Source organism: Amblyomma maculatum, chromosome 3 (assembly GCF_055883805.1).
Source record: "Amblyomma maculatum isolate TAMU_Amacu chromosome 3, ASM5588380v1, whole genome shotgun sequence".
Lineage (NCBI taxonomy): Eukaryota > Metazoa > Arthropoda > Arachnida > Ixodida > Ixodidae > Amblyomma > Amblyomma maculatum.
Window position 1 is genome coordinate 39,698,635 of NC_139346.1, and position 20,327 is coordinate 39,718,961.

Consider the following 20,327-nt stretch of genomic DNA (forward strand, 5'->3'; position numbering starts at 1 on the left):
GAACCACAGACCAGTGTGTGTGAACCACTTTTACTTTCGGCAGTCATCAAAAAAATACTTCGCTGCTGAAGCGACAAACAAAGAAAACTGCGAAAGGGTGAAGTGAACAATTTCCACCGAACAGAAGAGTTGAAAGCAACAACATCATAACCAGGCACTCACGCCGAACGTCCAGAATCTGCATCGAAAAACAGCAACGAAAAAACACACTCCATGCTTGTCGGCCTCAAACAACGCTGTCCACGCCGGACGAAGAGAAAGCCCTTCCTCCTGTCCCGCGGCCTTCTTAACGGGCAATCACTTCCCCGGCTTCCAACGCTCGGATTTGCTCTCACACACATGTGCTGTTGGCGTGCTTTTTATATGATCGCGTTGCTGCAGAAGACGGCCGAAGGTGCGACACTCTCCCCTGCACAAGTTGCAAGGGACACCCTGGCATTGCGAAAAACAAAAACAAAGTGGGGAGGAGGGGAATACTAAACAGCGGTCTGCGGCCAGTGGTGCCGTGCACCACTGGCCGCAGACCGGGAACTTCTTCCCGGTCTGCGGCCAGTGGTGCACGGCAGTCCTGATGGAGGGTGGCGAAAGCAAAGTCCGCAAGCATGCTGCGCTGGGCGTCGTTGGGTACACCAGGTTCTAGTGCCCGTTGCAAAATGTCTTGGAACCGCTGCTGCTCCCCGTGCACTGCCGCTGCACCAGCCGACATTAGCCGTCTCTGCGAGGGGGCAAAGAGGGTCATCGTAGCGCAGGTTGTCGGCACTGTGGCCGGTAAACAGTGCCTGCACGTAGACAGTCCCTCTCCAGGCGCTACTGAAAGTGCCTGCGGGCCACCGAATAAAAACTGGCCTCTGTGCCGCCTCCAATGTGGCACCACGTTACCACATCCCACCTTTGACCTGGCTCCTCCCGCATTGCCGTCTATCCCCGTTGATGTGCTCGGGGAGTCCGAGGAGGGCGCGGGTCGTAGGGATACTGGGTCAAGTCGCGACGACGATGGCGGCTGGGGTGGTCGAATCCGGAGTGGCTGCACCTGCTTAAGTTTAACCGCTTTATTCTGCACAAGATGAGAATGCACCACAAGTGCCGGAGCATCACGATTAGAAAATCTTGTTTACGGTATCTACTAGCACGAAATACATTTTGAGCTCGTGTAATGCCAAAAGTAGGACTACTTGATGTGCGCTCATAGTATGCACTGAGGTCAGACACGTTTATGGGGCCGATTACATGACCACCATGTTTCTTGCGCTGAAGATAAGTCAAACAAGAAATGCGCTTCGCTACTACATAAGACTATCCCATCGTGGCGTGAGGGAGGCTGCAAACTCTTTTGCTGCGTCGCTGAGAGAGTGCGTGTGGCAGAGCACTTCCTCGCCAATCATGAACTGCAATGTTCATCTCCTCTTGTATCGGCTGCAATGTTCCATGTGAATGAGGTTCAAGCTCTCTCTGGCCTTCGTCGAGTTCCGGCAAGGCGACTGGATAGATCCTGGGTGAATCTAAAATAGCTGGGAGTCTCTAATTCAGTCATTGGTAAGGGCGTATTTAGTTTCAAACCTTTCTCTTGGCGCATGATGGCCTGAGTTGCGTATGCGCCATAAAACACAACACACACACACGTGTTCATTTTCCTGGTCTGCCGGCTATATTTATCGATGACTGCAATTGTGATTGGGCCCCATTGTTGCGCCTGGGGTGCACGCATAAAAGCAAAGCAACCGTGGAGCCACTCTGGGCCTAAACCGATTTGGTGTTTGTCTGGACTGCTGTGAATGTCACTTCTGTTGATCGATGCAAGCCATTCTTGCCAGCAACGTTCCAATCGCTCCTTGGTCATGTCACATTCATTAGCATACTTTTGGTATCTTGAAGTACTCTCAGTCGTCTTGTATGGAGTTAGGCTTTTGTGTTTTAGTCTGCGTTCGCTGTTGCAGCCCATGACTCCACAGTAAACCATCGCTTTGGCACTATTAGCTTCATGGTTGCATAGGACCTACCATAAAATTTTAGTGAGAAACCCGCACCTTGTACACCGGAAAATAACGGCCCCACCTAAGACGAACGCTCGCTTATCACGAACAAGTCCGGTGTAACCGTCAAAATATACATTAGGGCTATGGCGCTCTGTGGCTACAGTGAACATCTGTGAGATTAGCCGATCGGCTACAGCAAACGCCTTGTTTACGCGGACCACTTTCCACATGCTGAGATTCATTGATCCTGTGATCTGCAAGCTGCGACAATCAGCAACCTGATTCCCCCGCGGCATTTCTCCCGAGGCATGAGAGACAGCGCAGATGTAGCAAGAGGCTTCCCGGTTCATCTCTCGCGGCTTCTCGCCGAAGGAACGACGAGTGCATACCTGCCAACACAGCAAGATCAAAAATTAGGAGATTTTATTCAGAACATGAAAGGGGGGGGGGGGGGGGGAGGCAGCATTAACTTTTCATGTAGTGCCAGAAGAGTCCTTTCGCAGGGCTTTTGCGGTGGCAGATTTAGCGAGCTTCAAAAATTCATCAGAATAGTTTTGTTAAAGCATGGCTCAGACTGCTTGTGGCCCTTCACCAGCAGCAATTGTTTGAGTGTTATGTTGCACATCGATGAACGGAATTCAGTTCTTGTTTTCCTCACTGTGCTAAAAATCCTCTCGCACTGTGCATTGCTGTGCGGTATTACAAGAAAATCAAGTACCACCTTTGCAACTCGGCCAAACAGGAGTTTTCCATCAGTGTTTTGCATTTTACCGACTTTTGCCCACTGGACATCACACCTTTCTTCCTTCAGAATGTGCTCCAGAAGATTGTACGCCTGCAGCACAGCAAAATCAGCTTCCAGGGAATCCAACGCATCTTCAGCAGTCTCACTGCAGTCGTGAGGCAGCAGCTGAGGGAAGCTTTGAACAAAAAAACGAAGACTTGAGAAAGATGCTTCAGAAATAAGATTCAGGTTGGCAAGTTCAGCGTGCTTCGCAGTTTGGTTCTCAAAAGGAAATTTGTGCCTGATGTAGTCGCACGCAGTGCTGAAATAACTGCGCACAGAAGCAAAAAATTCTGTCCTATCATTTAAATTAAGTTTCTCAACCAACGCTGTGGTGTGACTTCCGATGACCAGGTCATTGTTTCCTTTCTGGCAGCTAATATCTTGATGTAGAACATCAAGCGGAGAAGCAGCAGCCTTTACAGCTGTCGGCAGCACAAACCTTGCCAAAAGCTCTGTGAGGAGCTGCAGTAAAACAGGCCGCAGAATATGTATTTGTGGTGCCTGCGACTGCAGCTGGCAGTTAGCTTTCTCAAAAAGCGGGACCACACTTTTCAAAAAATATCCAAAAGCCAAGTTGATGTCACATGTCAAAAAATGGAGCAGTCTTTCTTCGCGAGACAAAGCAGCTTCTCTTGCAGTTTCAGATATAACTTTGGCTTTTTTTGCAGGTAGAACATCTTTCTTCTGTGTTATTGCTTTATGCTTGTGACTCGCGCCATCGGGATTTTCACCTGCTGTTGATGTGGGCCTTCAAGGAATATGATAAGAATCTAAGAAGGATGGGCATCGCTTTTTTGTTTTTACCTCATTCAAGAAAAAACCGACTAGAGGTTTCCATTGGTCAAGCATTCTAGTGAAGCACTTGCCTAAAGACAACCAACGAGTTGGCATATGTTTCAAAATTTTTCGCACCTCCATATTGTGCATGTCCTGAAATTCTGAAAGTTTGTCTTTGCGTTTGGCACTCTTCTCCAAGTAACAAAATATATCAACGAGGACCTCGTCGAACTTCACTGGCAAACACGCTGCACCTTTCTCAGCAGCCAGATTAATCAGATGACACGGGCAGCCAACAACAACTAAGTGTTCTTGAGCTTCCTTTAAGACTGCAGCGACGCCGTTTTTTTTTCCCTAACATAACGTTTGCATTGTCTGCGCAAAACGCAATGCAGTTGGATACAGGCACGTCAACATTTTTCAATGCCTCCAACACGAGGTTACCTATTTTTCGTCCAGTTGCCTCCCCATGAAGTTCTTGAAGGCTCATTAGCCTACTGTCGATCTTCGAGCATTCTTCTACGTAGTAGGTCACTACAATCGGGTATATCTGTGCAGCACTGTCATTGGTACCGTCCACAGCAACAGCAAAAGCACGGTGTTTCAGGGCGTTTAACATCGTGCTTTGCACCTCTGAGGCCATTTCGCCCACGATTGCAGTCGCCTTGGTGCGTCCGCATCCATACCGCTTTGCTTCCTCAGACCGCGGAAACATTTTTCGTAAAAGAGGCCCAACATGGTCGCTGACACTTAGCGGCAGGTTATGTTCGATTAGGAAACCTGTAAAAAGGCGCTCCGCACGTATCACACTTTTGTCGCAGTCCTTTTGCAGAAAGTTAAAACCTAGGTTACTGTCTTGTAGCCTCCATTCCAGGTTTATCATATAAAGCATGAACAGCAGCGGTGATAGAGGACAGCCTTGTCTTAATCCTTTGCATACTTTGACATCTTCCGTACTTCTTATCCCTTCCCACGTAATTTCTACTTTGTTATCCCGGTATATTTCCTGTAGGAACTCTATTATCTCATAACCGATACCTCATTCTTTTAATATGTTCCGCAGGAGTTCCCTTCTTGCATTGTCGTACACCCCGTTTACGTCCAGGAAGGCCAAATACAAAGGTCTATTTTCCACTAGATATTTCGATCAACGTTTTTAGGTTCCTTTCAGTTTGCAAGCTCCCCCGAGTCACTCCCGAGAAAGCAGCTCCCGTCCGTTTCCACTCGCCACGCGGCGCTGCTGTCGCTGTCTGCTCGAAACCGCTCGCACTCTACTGTTGGTGTGGTGGCTGTGGCAGCCTTCGCCGGTTCTCATCTGCGATAAAACTGGGAATGGACACGTAGAGCTCAAATTTGCTGTTTGGAGCTGTCACGTTAAAACTTCAGTCTCATGGTTAAAAAAACTGTTTCGCCTGAGGGTACCCCTCAGGCTGGGTGAGGTAAAGAGCAGACTGATGCCAGTTCGGAAAAAAAAGAAAGATCGTTTATTTGCCTCGCGCTTTATCACATCGCATTTGCGATGTTTATCCTGGACATTTTAGTATTTGTTGGAGTAAAGCTATCAATAGCTATTCGGGAGAATGCACGACACATTAAGGAATGAGAACCAGCGATGTTCCGTTTCTAGATCGCATTCAGGAAATTCTGCGCTGTGACCAACAGAGCACCGCACATACGAGCAGCGTTTTCACGTTTTTTACAATGCCAATTTCACTGGACACAAGTATTAAACGCAGACACACATAGCCGGATGCACGGAGGGAATAGCTGCAGAAGACGAGCTTTTATTTGCAATGATCGCACAGCCAGGAGCAGTGTTTTGCAATTTAATTTTTAGAATGTTAATTTCAGTGAGCATAGGCAAGCATTAAATGCAGGCACACTGAGTTGGAAGCACAGAGAGAATGGCTACAGAAGGCGAGCTTTTTTATTTGCAATGGCAACCTTTTCTCTGTTTTCCAGCCAGCGATTCTGGTCTCTCACATAGAAGTGCATGACGTAACTATGACGAAATGCAGAACCTTGCATGTAAAAGGGGCCTTATGGGCACCGTGCAGAAACCCAGGGGGCAGCACTCGTGGTGAACAGGCAGCGCCACGAGTGAGCGCCGGAACAGTTTGATAGGGAGACGCGCGGCCGCCTGGGCAGGGCACGCGCTTGAAAAAGGCGGCCTGCGCAGCGAAATGGTAGCAGTTTCAGCCAGCTCGAGCGAGGTAGCGAAGCACGAACAATGCGAGAGCCACACGACACAAGACGCAGAGACAAGGACGAGCCCTGGCCGCCCGCTGGGCGTTTATTTCTAGGCTGGAAACACGCAAAACGGAAGACGACAGGAGAAGCGCGCATAGTTGAAAAAGGCCGAACAAAAAACAAAGGGGGTGGGGGGGTGGGGGGCGTAAAAAACACGGTGAAAATGTAGAAAAATACAAAAAACATTTGTGGCGAATGTCCCTCCTCCCAAGTGTGGTACAGTTTCACAAAGGCCAGCTTGAACGCCCCAAGCTGGGGTGGGTGAGAAAAAAAAAAAAAAAGAAAGCTGCAGGGAATCGAGCAGCCGAGAAGGACTGAACGAGTATGGGAGAAGAATAGGAATAAATCAAGCTGTAGTCGAAAAAGAGAAAAAAGCCTTAAAAAAAAAGCGACAAGCCTGAAAACGCGATTACCCGGGCCTGAAAATGCCGCAGACACTTATATTACGCAGACGGATTTTGAAGAGCTTTAGCTGTTTTCTGGTGAGGCGGTTGCCACTTTTCTCGACGATAAAGGTAAAGATGGCAGATGGCACGCGGTCGCTGATACAGCGACACAGCTATATGAGAATGGAAACTCCCTTACAGCACTGCACAAACGATCTACAGTTTCTAACACACATGCATGTCTTCCTCTCTGTCACATGTCAGAATTGTACCATGCTTGATTTTCTTTTTCGTTGAAAGAACGTGCTGCCTCATCCCGACTTGAATGCTAGTTCTCTTTCGTTTTTTTAAACGATCCTTAATGCCTCTTTAACGGTACTTTCAAGTCCTCTATCACAAAATTAGGTTTTGACAGGGGAAGGTAACAGGTGGCAGCCAGCCGCTCGACAACTTGTTTGGAGAGAGCTATGGCATGTAATGAATGCAAGATCTGTTCAGAGCGTCCACGAATAAGTAAAAAATAAAAATAAATAACATTTATATTTTTTTTTACTTAATTTTTACTACAGTCTCAATTGAGCAGTATCGCATGAGAAACAGCTTATCATTCGAGGTTCGACAGCTCAGTAGACATCGAAATGTCATTAACACAACTAAATGAATAAAGCGTATGGAATGGCATCTCCTGAGTCCCATCTACAGAGGAGGGCGAAGCGGACAGCGAAGGAAAAGAAAAAAAGGAACGAGCTGAGAGGGAGGAAAAAAACAATGAAAGCAAGCAAGCAAGCAAGCAAAAAAAAAAGTTGCCAAGGTAAATTCGCGAAACTAATGCGCAAGACATAGTAAATGCGCCATTAAAACGCTCCATTCCTGTTGATTACTCTGCATTGTACTGGTGCTTATACAAGCTATCGTAGACAGGGAAATATAGACCACAGGACAGTATAAATAAAAATTATGCAATCAACAACTGCATCCACGGGCGCAGCCGACTGGGCGCGCACGGCGGTCGCAGTAGTGCTGATGCCTATGAGTTGCCCAATTTCTTTTAATTTTATTTTTTTTTGCGGGTTGAGAAAGGATGCTAATGCAGGTGAAGGTACAGTGTGTCCTCTTTCGGGAAAAATGCTTCCTGGTAAATCTGGACGCGGCAATACCCGGGCATGATTGCCTGCTCACTGCTCGTTGGAAGGCAGCATATCACACTTAGCGTCGCTTCGCTTCATAAAGCTTATTCGGTGACGCGAAAAATATTTTATCAGGCCAGTGAAAATGTGTGCAACAGCAGCAATCCAAGGACTGCAACCTAGCAATTCATTTGTGACCATAGAATGCCGCCAATCGAAAGAACGAACGGCGAATGCGCCCCACGCACAGCAGATAGCCGCGTCTCCACTGCACGGCCGGGCGCCCGTCTCCCTACCAAACTGTTCTTCCCGCCGCGAGGGGCGCGCGCGTCGCATCGCGAGTTACTCCTGCACGGTGCCTATGTTCTGCACAACCAAGCTGGGCAAGGTTTTGGAATTCCAGCTCATCAAGCACATCCCAAAAAATGTCCCCAAAAACTGGACCTCCTTTCAAGGAAACCGAAACTGCTTTGTTCACATTATTAGTAAACTCTAGCATCTTTTTTGTGGGATGCTTTAGGCATCCTTGCTTGAAGCTTTTATACACTGTAAGGTATGCGTCTTTGCCAACAACTGGCACATGAGAGCTGATATCTTCCATGCAGGAAGTGCAAGTTGAGGTTTTGGAGAATTTGTGGACCACATAGCCTGAAAAATAGTACAGTATGCTTTCATCGACTTCTGCTTTCGAGTAAATGTGGTCACTGTCACTGTGATCGGGCGTGTCAACTTCAGAAGTTAAGTCGAGCATCCTCGACTCAATCAGTTCACGCAGGTGAGTTTGCTTGCATTGGTGTGCTTCTCTGCATTTCTTCAGTGTGTCTTGAACACCCACAAGCACAGCACTCGGTGCACCTTCCACACTTCCACGCAGACCTGTCTTTATAGGAGTGTACAGACTAAGCAGTCGAAATATTTGGGTAAAGTTCACAACTGTAGGATGAGATTCATCTCCTCCAAATGAGCGTAAAAGTCCAAAGTGGCGCTGAAAAATATAAAACGGGCTAATGAGTGCTACTGAACACCACACTGCTTTAAAATTTAAGAAACGAAATTGTGTTTATGCTCTTACTTCTAAAGGATCTTGATTGAGCTTGGCTGTCAAGATATAGTGGGCGCCTTGGCCTAACAGGTATCGTATGATGTCAAGTGAGACATAGTGATTGAAGTGATGCCTCATAAAGTGAGACATAGTGATTGAAGTTTATTTTGTGATCACCTGCCTGAAAGGAAAAGGGACGTTTAGTTAGAATATTACATATAAAACTTGTATAGGTCACACTTACCATTTCATAAGTATGCTTCTTTAGATGGTTTCGTATGCACTTGATTATGTGAGGTTCATCACAGATGAAATAAATCTGCTGCGAAGGCTCCAAGAAACGTTCAACAGAGTGGCATGAAGAGTCCAACTTTCCAGAGATTTCAAGCTGACTCCTCATGGAGCAATTATTGCCAGCTCCGTCGCTGATGACGGCCAACACTGAAGTACTGTTTTTATGCAGTTCAATAACAGCGCTGATAACGAGCTCCAAGAGAACTTTTCCAGGGGCTGCACCTTTTGTAGCAAACGTCGCTATAGGCTGCACCCAGTTTTCAAAAAGCGGCACGAACATGAGTAGTAGCCCGTGGTCAGCGAGCTGGTCTCCATTTGTGGTGCAGACATTCCCGTAGCCCACAAAACCATCCATTTTGTATGAGGCCTTGTTAAATGAAATGTCCTGCTTCAGTTTAATCTCGTCGACAAGCAGCACACCATATCTATTTAGGCGGCTTTTGCACTGCAAATGGTCCTTAATGCATTTAAGCGCTGCTTTATTGTACCCATATTTGCATGGTATCCCACTGATTATTTGATGCAATCGAGCTTTTGTGGGAAGTGGCAACAGTTGCATGTCTGAAATCAAACTGTACGTCTTTGAGCTTGAAATCTGTAGCAGGAGACATGCCATCAGCCACACCTGATCATAGCGCCTACCAAGCTTTGACCTTTTCGCAGCCATTAAAGCAGTTTTGAATGCCAGCTGCTGTTTTTGTGGGAGCATATGAAGCATTTCATCAATTTTTGCATCACTCAGTGAACGCAGTTTCTTTTTCATGGCAAGAACCTCCTCTTTTGCCTTTTCCCTTCTCAAAGTGGCACGAATTGCCGTCCGCCTCAGAGATTTCACTTGAATACTCTTCGGTTTAGGTTTTCTGCCTGTTTTCTTCGCGCGCAGCATAGAAAGCTTTCCAAGTGTCTTGCATTCAGCGCAAGTTGCGCCCAAGCCCAAAGTTGTGCATGTCTTCCGTCGCCAGGTATCGCCATCCTGAGTAGCTACAGACGATAACAACACATGGGGATACAACTTGGCAGGGCAGCCCTCACACAATTTTAATCTTTCCACGTAACGAAGAAAACTCTGGATGTCTTCGAGTGAATCTATGTTCCTGAGTTCACTGTTGGCGTACGCTGTGGATGGCACAGGACGACCACATGCACTGAGTGAAAAATTAAGGCAGCTGGTGACTACAATTGCCTTTTCTATTCTGAGAATAGCATCTTCGAGTTTTAGCTTGTAGATGACAACAAAAGTTTCAAGAGCATCAGCGGACCAACCTTCAATCTTTTGGCTTGCTTTTGCCATGCTCAGAAGTTCGTTGTACAGCGCCGAAGTCTCTGCAGGAGGAGGATTGCAATCCTTGTCGTGAAGGCCTATCGGCGCATTCCTTCGGTCGCCGTCAATCTTTTTACTCCGCTTAACCTGGGGGGCAGTATGCACAGCTGGCACCTTGCGTTTGCGCGTCATTTTTGACAGGTATTTTGGGCAGGTTGGGAACAAGCGTGGCACGGCGTCATCTTTCAATGCTCACTTGTCGCGCGGAATGACGACAGTGTCACCATTAATCTGGTGCACAAAATGTTTTTGTACATCCTCGTCATGGAAGTGTACATCACATACAATGCAAGAGCTCGAAAGCTGTCTATCCAGTCGGGGAATCATGCGCTGCCATTTTAGGAGACGTACAGGGTCACTGGGCGGCCGAAAAAAATGTCTTTTCCCGGTAGCAGGTGTCTGGGAGTCATAACCGCTTTTGCAGCCGGGCACGAAGCAACGTGGCATGTTCGCTACTCACTTCGTAGACATAAGCAAGCGGCAATAATCACGGCACCACACACCACAAACACGCACACGTGCAAAACCACTGCTAACGCAGGTACAAAGGGCCGCGCCAGTCGGGCAAACCAACGTTTTAGGGCAAACAGCGTGGCGAGCGCCACCGCGCGGCAGGAAACGAAAAGGCGACACTCCCCATGCCGCAGCTTTCAAACTAAAAGGGATCTAAAAACGTTGATTTCGATGCAGGCGCTGACAGCACCACAGATGCCCCAACGGCATTGGGAGTTGACACCCACAGCAATTTATGGCCTCCGAGATTACCTCCGCGCGCACCTGTTTGTGCACGCGGAAGTGATCTCGGAGGCGATAAGAAATCGTTCGCATTTCACAATTGCTGACAGCGCTGCTTCAGCAGCGGCGCGATCGAATGTTGCTTTTGCCTTTTTTGGTTTTTGCGTCTCGCGTTTTTTGGTTTTAGTGTTAGCAGCGGCGTGGCCGTCGTAGCGTTCGGTGGAGGCCGTGTCGGTCATCGTGTTGAGTGTGTGCTGTGATGGCGGTGAACGTGAAAAAAAAAGAGCAGCACTGACGTTAAAGACTAAGCCATAGTCCTTCAATGCTTTTATGGTCGCGAAACTCCGGCCAGAGTTTCATATAGGGACAGCGCGTGCCGCTGGGGGTGCAGTTGGTCTAGTGGGGGCATGAAACGGTAGCGCGAGCCTTGTATGCAGCGGTTTCCCGGCCAGCAAGCTCGCATTCTCTTGGGGGTTGTTAGCTGGGCTTTTCGTGAACGCTACTTCACTCATAACCTAAAAGCAAGGGTGCAGCAAGAAAATACTAAAAACCCTGTCATCGACAGTGGCCGCTAGCAAACCCTGCTGGCTGCCGTTTTCTGATGAAACACGCCCTTGCTTTTTGCTTGTTATGAAACTGATTCTCGTACATGAGTGGTACGTGACTTTTACGCACTTTTTTTCTGCAACTTGTGTGCAATGCCACCTCTGGAAGATTTAGCGTAAGGTCAGTAATATATCTTTGTCCTGCGCTGCGACGATCTGGGCCGACCTTGCTTCAGAGTGCATAAAGAGGTATGCTTATGACTGGCATTGCGAAACACTGTAAGATCAATGCCGCCAAAATAAAACGCCACAGCACATGACGTCAGCAGCCGCACTTTTGAGAACGCTATTTCGGAGATTTTTTTTTTTTTTTGCTGACACTTGCGAAGGTGGCCAATTCAGATGCGGAAGCCATTATAGTTTTACTTTTTCATGCTGCGACGATGATAAAGACGCTGGCGAGGACGACGCTGGCTATAGGCACCAAGAAGAGTTCCCGTGTCTATAAAACAACATTGAGATACAGATGTTGATGATTCTTTAAAATCTAAGTTATAATAAGGGAAATATAAAATATATTGAGAAACTCTATTCAATACACGGCAACGTGTTCGTAGTAAAAATAAAATAATTTGATACGAAAGAACATTTAATGACAAATGCTTAAAGTTCAACTAAAAAAGGCAAAATAAGAAGCCATTGAAAAATACACATCATTTATTATGTGTACATAAGACACATAATAAATGATGTGTCTTATGTACACATAGCTTTAATGTACATAATGCTGATTTATGTACATAAATCAGCTTTAATGCCATCGTCGACAGCTTCATCTGGCACAAGCGAAGTTGTTGCTGCGCGCTCCGGAGCTGACCCTTCACTGCCTGAAGCTCCGACAGTGAACATACCGCTCCCTCGGTCTGACAGCCAATGTGTCAGCTTGTGGAGGCACTTTCAGGGTCCGGTTTCATATCTGCACGGAAAAGTAAACAGTTTTTCAGAACGTAGAAATGAGAGATCACGAAGCCCTCTGCAGGAAAACCTGCTGACAACAGCAATAAAAGGCACCCAGAGGCGTGAGCGACTTACCGTCATCTCCACATGCGTTAGTGGACTTGTATGCGCTTGAAGAACCATCACTTTCTGGCACAGCGCTGAGCTCCGGTGATTTCCGGAGTCTTTTTGCTGGCGGCTTGACTCTGGACTTGCGAGTTCGTGGCTTCGGTTTGCTCAGATACGATGGTAGGCCTTCGAATGTGCGTGGGACGGCGCCGGGTCTGAGTTTCACTTCCTCGCGCTTCAGAGACACAGATTCTCCTTTCACTACAAAATCGTCAGTCGGAATAATATCAGTGGCGTCAAAATGCCTTTCGCAGACACAGACATGCTTTGAGGCGAAAGTGAATCCGCCGCTTTCCCGTCTTGGTATAGCCTGCTTCCATTTATCACGCTGCTCGGCATCGCTCGGTAAACAGAACAGCGAGGCCTTCTGTTGCCTGCCTCGGTATCCAGAACGGCAACCCGTCACACAGCAGGTCTTCGGCATCGCAGGCTAACGTGGCACATTCACTGCTGTAAGAATGAAAACAAACTTAGGAGCAAAAATAACAGCAGCTGCACAGGCGACGTTGCGCTCAAAAAGGGCTCTGCCCATGTCGATGTTCCCATCGCTGGCCCCCATCGTACACCTGGCGCCGCCTCGCGGAAGGCGCGGTCAACATATGAAGCTCTCCCATAGCTTTACGGCGGAGTTTCTTGACCAGAAAAGCATTGAAGGACTATGACTAAGCTCAAGATAAAATCAGGGCCTTCAAGGTAGTTTACAAGAATAGACTGATTGAAACTCTTCTCGTGAAGCTTGTTATGAAGCAGGACTTGAAGATTGACTTGCTGGGAGCATTAAAGTGACGTGGGACAGCGTGAAAGGCGAAACGATTGCCAACTGCTTTCGGCACGCATGTTTTGTTCCAGCAGAGGCCCGTGCATCAAGTGACGATGGGGACGATCTCGACGAAGCAGAAGCAGAGCTCCGTGAGCTCGATGAGCCTGGAACGATTTTTCGCGTATTGTTTGTGACATGCCCGCAAAAATGACTGTAGGCGGCGACGACATCGCGGCGACCACGGCTACACTGACGGACGCCGAAATTGCCGTGTAAGTTTTTGAACATTCCGCAGACGAAGCTCAGGCTGACCCTGCAGACGATGAGAACATTCAGACTTCGCAAGAAGTGCTTGCTGCATTGGATTTATTGCGCCGCCACTGCAGTGCTATTGAGAGCAGTGGGTTTGCCCTTGTTGAGTGTTTGCAAACTGGGGAATGATACGGAACGCGATCAGCACAAAAAAGCAGGTCGCGATAACGCAGTTCTTTGCGCGTAAATAAATGGACGTGACCCAAAAAGGCACCCTCCGAGTTGCTGTGCCTTCTCTGATTGAATTTTGCTGCTCTTGCATGTATTTTCTACGAAATTTTATATTACGAATTATGGATAAAGTGAACTATTTTTCGATTTTTTTACCTGGTCGTTATAACGAGGTTTCACTTACTGTCAACAAAGGCCATCAGCACAACAGAGTAGATTTTCTCTAAAAGGGTATATAGAAATGCCAATATGTGAATAGCATCGCACATGATGGTACGGCCACACAGGTGCAAGGTCCTCAAGTATTGTACTAAATAAAATTCAGCCAACACTTCCATACCTTGTAGTTAATGTACAAGCTTCGAGATTTTTCGGGTCACTTATGTGTACATGCTTCCCATTAACTGCACCTAAGCAGTTAGGAAACTGGCACTGCTGCCAGAAGCCTACTGCGATTTCCGCAATTTGTTCTGTTGGTAGTTGTAATAAGCCATGTTCTGTATTGGCGCAGTACATACTAAAGTGCATTATCATTGCTGATGTTGGTTATCATACATGTCCTTTTGTGCTGCATTGCCTTCCATTGTTTCACACCTGCTGTATAGCTCATGTGACATTTCACATACATAATGTGCTTGGCATAAAATTGTATCCCATAATTGTCATTGGTAAAAGACATTTGAATATCAGCCATACAAAACTGGAGTCTGTGGGGCAGATAAGGAAAATATTTATTGCACAGTATGATGACATTAAACAAGTTATTTGGTTTTAGTTTCAGTGCTCATTCACTTTAAAACAAATGCTCATTGATTGAAAAGGGAGGTTTGCTGCGGCAATGGATTATTTGTGTAGTAATCCACAGGGGTGCTGGGTTCAGAGCTATGTAGCTATGTTGGAATAATTGGAAATGAAAGAGCAGATGCATGTGCTGCACTAGCCCAGACTTTAGAGATTGAAAAATAAACATTCCTGTAAGCTAAATGAAAACTGGCAATCTCAATGGAACACTGAAGTAAATAAGTTACAACTATTAAAACCTGTCATAACAGAATGGAAGTCATGCTCACACCGAGAATGATTCATTGAAGTAATTTTATGTTGCCTTGACATTAGACATACCTCACTGACAGATTTATCCTTGCAGAAGACACCAAATTTTGATCTGTGTGGTAACGCGCTCACTATAATTCACATATGTTCGTGCATAAAACTAGACAAGCTACAGAAAAAACACTTCCCATTGTTTTTATTCTGGTTGTGTACTGTTTCACCCTTGTTTACTCTTAGCAGAAAATTCACTCTGGGAAATATCTTCTGAATTTACATATTTAAAAAAGGCCAATGTTCTCTGCAAGCTACGAGATTTCAAACATACTTTAAGTATTTCTTACAAAGCCAGTGATTCCTACCTTGCACATAGCTTTAGTTGCTTATACACCTAAAACACAACACGAAACTTTGGGCTGTAGTTGCATATGCTGCCATTTTTATTTTTATTTTATAAAAGCATTTGCTTCTTTTGTTTGGACGTTCTAAGTAAAAACTTAATAGCACGAATAAGGTGCTAGTGTAGCCATGGAATCTGAAGAATATCAGTTTATAGTTAGCATAACTGCAGTCGTGCATTGTTACACTGCTTTCTTTCTCTACAAAAGAAAACAGTGACATAAGTGATAAGCATTACTAATAAGTAATATCTCATGTAACATTGGTACTGAAGTATTACCTTCTGAAAGGTCCAAGGCGGTAGCTAAAGAAGGAAAGGGAAAGATTCATCAGTCTCCTGGCTTTTTGGTCAAGGAGACAGCTTACATTGATTTGCTGAGGTTCCAGGAAACTTTTAAGGTGGTAGTGCTGGTTGAGAAAGGCCCATGCTTGCAGCTGTAATAAAAAGAGCTATAAGTCGTGCAGCTATTCACTCAAAAGTACTTGCATTTACTTGATGTCCCAGAAAAGCTTGGCAGTGACGTTGGTGGCTGTCCTCCCACGGGAATGCTTTCTGCGTGTTAAGAGCAGAGCGCCACGGCCATGTGACCGCACTTCTCTCGACGCCGCTTGCGGCGGAGCCCAAGTTTTTATCTGCAGTAGAGACTAGCGGCCTGACAAACGTCACTGTGCTCCTCTAAGTGGCCAGTAGGTGTGCAAGGCAGTGCTCGGTACTGCTGAATGTGCGCTGAATATTTTTGTGGGAATACTAGTAGGGCAAGTGCCACTACCAGGGGTGTGGCGCACTTCAGTATGTGAAATGTTTCATGTACACAAGCTCAATAAATGCAGTCAGATGTGGTGTATTTTTTCATTGGAGTTTCAAGGGGATTTTTTGACTGTTAGATATGTCCAGGACTGACTGTTGATACCTAAATGAGGACTGACTATTCATACTTAGATGAAGGAGCAAACTTGTTGCTGTGGTAGCATATGTTTTGTGACCGATAAAAAGGTCAAACCTTGTTGACGCATTTTAAAGGAATTTGAAAAAGAAATAAAATAACAAAAAGTATTATTCAAGAAAAATTCAAACCGCACAATATTGAAAAATGTTACTGTTGCTAAGGTGCAAAACCATATAGATATTTTTACTTCACAGAACTCAGTCTGCATTTGTATTGTTCTTAGCGGGCAAGGAAATTTGCTGCATAGCCATTGTTTATAGATTGTTTCCTCGGCGAGGAGAAAAATAGCCTCGAACATGAGCGCATGGCGCCGCTCCTGAGGTGCCGCGTCTAACAAAAACTTTTTCTTTATTCTTTTTTTCGAATTGACAAGACTTTTTTTCGAATTGACAAGACTTTTTTTCGAATTGACAAGACAATAACCAAAAGGAGCTGATTAACAGAAAATAAACTGTTAACAGCGGTAGCATGCACGTGTCGCTCTGCGCTGTTCCACTTCAACTCTTTCATTTGGGCGAAGAGAGCAGCCTCTGAATTTCAACACCCAACCGAAAGTGTTTCACCTTGACAGTCTTTCGTGCGAGTTTAGAACACTGTTTGTAGAGAAGGGATCAGAAAAACTGAATACCAGCACAACAGCAGCAGCCTTTGGACTACAAGCGGAGGATATTCCTTGCTGCAAATATTTATGAGCTGCCACCTGGGAAAGATAAACTATTTCGGTGCAGTCACCAGCTGAGGTTTATGAAAGTATAAAAGGACACGTCCCACTTGAAAAAAATGATGCCTAATAAATTGGTTGTCGACTTATTATTTAGGGAAACAGCATTACAATATTTTTTTTTTTGTGAAAGCACGCATCTCGTAAGCTTTTGCTGCCGATAATAAATAAGAACATGGTAGAAATGTATATGGAATATAAATGTCTCCAGTGCAGGTACAGGGCACTGGAGACATTTATATGGGAAGATGTGGTACGTGAACAGGGGAAGGTAGTGACAGAGACTATTCGAGGCACTCGAGGCAATCGTGTGCAGATTGCTGTCACAGTTCTAGGAGCAGGTCTCAGAACTGGGAATAAGTCAAATTCAAACTAACCTCCAGAAAAGGCACCGTTTTTTTTTTTCTTGCGGGTGTGGGTTTTGCAGACCCACACCCAATTAGATGCTCCTCCAAGATCCTCCAAGATGGCTTTGTAGGTCCCCATTTCAGAAGCACTCTTGACCATGCTTTGAGCAAAGCTGCTGCAATCGATTTTTGAAGCTACCACAATGTTTGTGCAAAAAGACTAGGCATGCTTCACATGCATTGAGCACATCGCACTACAACAAGAGTGCGATTTGCACGGAAGGCTTTGGATTTTTTTTGTCATGCTGCAATTTTTTTTAACACTATGTGGACATACCTCACGTGTTGGTGGTGTATTCTCAGGGCCATCTTCTGTGCTTGCTGCAAATACTGCATGGTTGTGTTTGCATAGATTTCTTCTCAGAATTATCTGTGCATGAGCATGTTGCATGGTGTGCACAGATTAGGCTCGTCAGGCATGTGCAGTCACACTGCTGTCCATAGATGCCGCTGTGAAGCTCAGTGACTACATAGCTGATGTTTGCAGTGGACTGTGATTTTACGAGCCACTGCTTAATGCTCACACTTGTCACATCTGTCGAGGGGATGAATTTTCCTCTCTTGTGGCGCTCTCGCGTTTCTTTTTTGTAGAGGCCGTTTTTGTTGAGTGAAAATTTGATTAACCAGTCAAAACTTTTGTCACTGGTTAGAACTGAAACCAATTTGTCGACTCGTTTATTCTGCTTTCCGTCAAGGTATACGTACTTTAGTACCCTGTGGAGCGCCTCCAGTTTGGTTTGGTAAGACTTTATTTCCCACAGTAGGGGTCCTGGAGGACACTCGGCTAGGCGCCAGGTGTAGAGGGCAGCTCCCACGTCGGCACAGAGAGCCCAAAGCTCTCCGCCATCGCGCGGGCCTCCTGGACAGCCCAAAGCTGATCATGTAGTGAAGCACTTTTTAAAACTTTGTCCCAACGTTCCTTGTTCTTGGCGTAGGCGTCGCTCGATGCACAATCACACAGCATATGGTTTAAGTCTACACGGTCACTGCACCGTTCACACACATGTTGTCCGTCGTAGTCTGGGTCAATGTGCTTCATGCGCCAGGGGTTGGGGTATGAGTTCGTTTGGAGCAAGCATAATGTGACTGATTGGCTGCGGGTTAATTTCTTATCCGGGAGGGGAAATGCTTGTCTGCCTAGATAAAAGTGCTTAGTGAGCTCGTTGTACAAGAATAATTGATCTCTGTACTCGATATGTGGAGTAGCAGGGGAAACCGGAGGGACGCGGTCGAGCACCTCCAGTCTCATATTTGTGTTTATGCCCGCCACCTTTCTGTAGCATGCCGCCCAGACTTGAGGGCGATTTGCATAATGGTTCTGAAAGTATACCTTGAACCTTGTGAGGCCATTGCTGTCCTTATTTTCTGACTCACATCACTTCATGAAAGCATTAGCAGCCTTGAAAGGTCTTCTTCTGTAGGTGCTTGCATCACTGTTCGCAGTGCCTGAAAAATGTGGGTTCAAGAAAAAGGAAAATGAAGTAACGACGTGATTCATGTGCTGTTTTGCAGGAAACAGCACAAAAGCACTTGCTGCTTTGCATCATTTGACAAGGATGTCAAAGGACTGCGCTCAAATTAACAGTTCTTCTCACTTCATTAAAGGAGCACTAATTTCGTAACACCTAAAGATTGTGGAAATCTTTATACGGTAAAAGTCTAGCACGGATATAATGAAGTCGGCGGGAATTAAGTCGCTTTCCTATATCCACTATTTCACTGCATCTGGACTATGAAAAAGAAGACACAAATTTGGGCAAATTAATTTACTACTGGAAAAAGTGGTCCAGCAATCCCTGGACGCGTTTTTCGAGTGCGGACTTCAAGATAGCGGCCTCCATACTGTCTGACTGCGAACCGAATTCCTCCAAACTGCCAAAGAACATCCATAGAGTGTCACGGTAGTTGTAACGCACACAACTCCATGAAAATTGGACACAATAAGTCTTGTCCATGTACTCGGAAGGCTGAGTTTGTCAGCGATTTTCTGCAATGAAGCAGGCTCACTAGACTTGTTCAAATTCGGGCTCACGCTCTTGTCTTCCACATTTGTGTCGTGTTGACAGGAATCATGAAAGTCACACTGCGACAAGCACACTTTCTTGGCCGGTGCCACGGCACAGGCAGCTGGACGCTTTCTCTCTCGTCATTTTTGTTGAACTTGCTTGGAAAGGTAGGCCAGCAAGTCGGGCAGCAAGGTTGGGACCACATCAGCGGTCAGTGCAGGCTTGCCACAAGGGATCCTAACCTCTGCCGTCGATTTTGTGCATATAATGCCGCACGGTGAACGGCGCTTCGAAATGCCTTTCGCACACCGCCGACGTTTCCGAGAGTGGCTTGTAACTGCGGTGCAAATTCCTCTCCTACTGCTTTCGTTGGGCTTCATCTTTCGGGGCTTTAAACAACGTTTGTCCGTTCAACTCACGTAATCCAGGGTACCTGGTCTTACAACCTGACGCGTCCGCTCTTTTGATCATCTTCTCCATGGCTGTATGTGAACCACTGTTTGTGCGCACGACGCTATGCAAGAAACTATAAGATATCAGAAATGCTATAAAAAAGCAGACAAAGTGTACGTGCACAACCTAACTGACAGCAACCTACACGTGCTACTGCGGTGCCGATCTCCTCTGTTAACCTCCACGCGCAGCGGTTAGCAGAAATGGCAACAGCTCTCTTGTAGGCCGCGTCGCGCGCTCTTTCCACTACCCAAAGTATTCTAGTGCACTACCTAGGTGTGGTGTGCGCTGTGATGGGGGTGGAGGGGAGGGGGTTGACTTTCACCAGAACGGTGTGGAAATGTGAAATTAGCAGTGAATTTGGGGGAGGGGGGGGGGGAGAGCTCTTGCATGGGTGTGGGTGCTTACTCAGAATTTAACGGTAGTCATGACTAACAAATGCCATTAAAGAAGGGTGCAGAATAAAACTGGCAAATGGCAAACCTCATGGAAGTACTGTACAATCATATAACTAGGGTCCCTAGAAATATTGCTAGTCTCGTCCGCAGGCCGCGGCGGGGGCTGCCGCTGAATGATCGCCGCGGTGGCGCTGCTGTGAACCGGAGTGCGCCACTGCTGATGGAGCAGACGAAGCGCGCGCCCGTGCACTTCGAAATGCATTCGCTGCGTACTACCTGGTGCCTTGTATGTGCGGTGCCGCTCTTTATTTTTTTTTATTTCAGTTTAGTCTTAGTACTGA

General features: G+C 46.3%; 1 pseudogene; it reads right to left on the reverse strand.

The window, feature by feature from the left end:
• Positions 1-331: 331 nt before the first annotated feature.
• LOC146194605 (uncharacterized) lies at positions 332-10,478 on the reverse strand (annotated as a pseudogene).
• Positions 10,479-20,327: the final 9,849 nt, after the last annotated feature.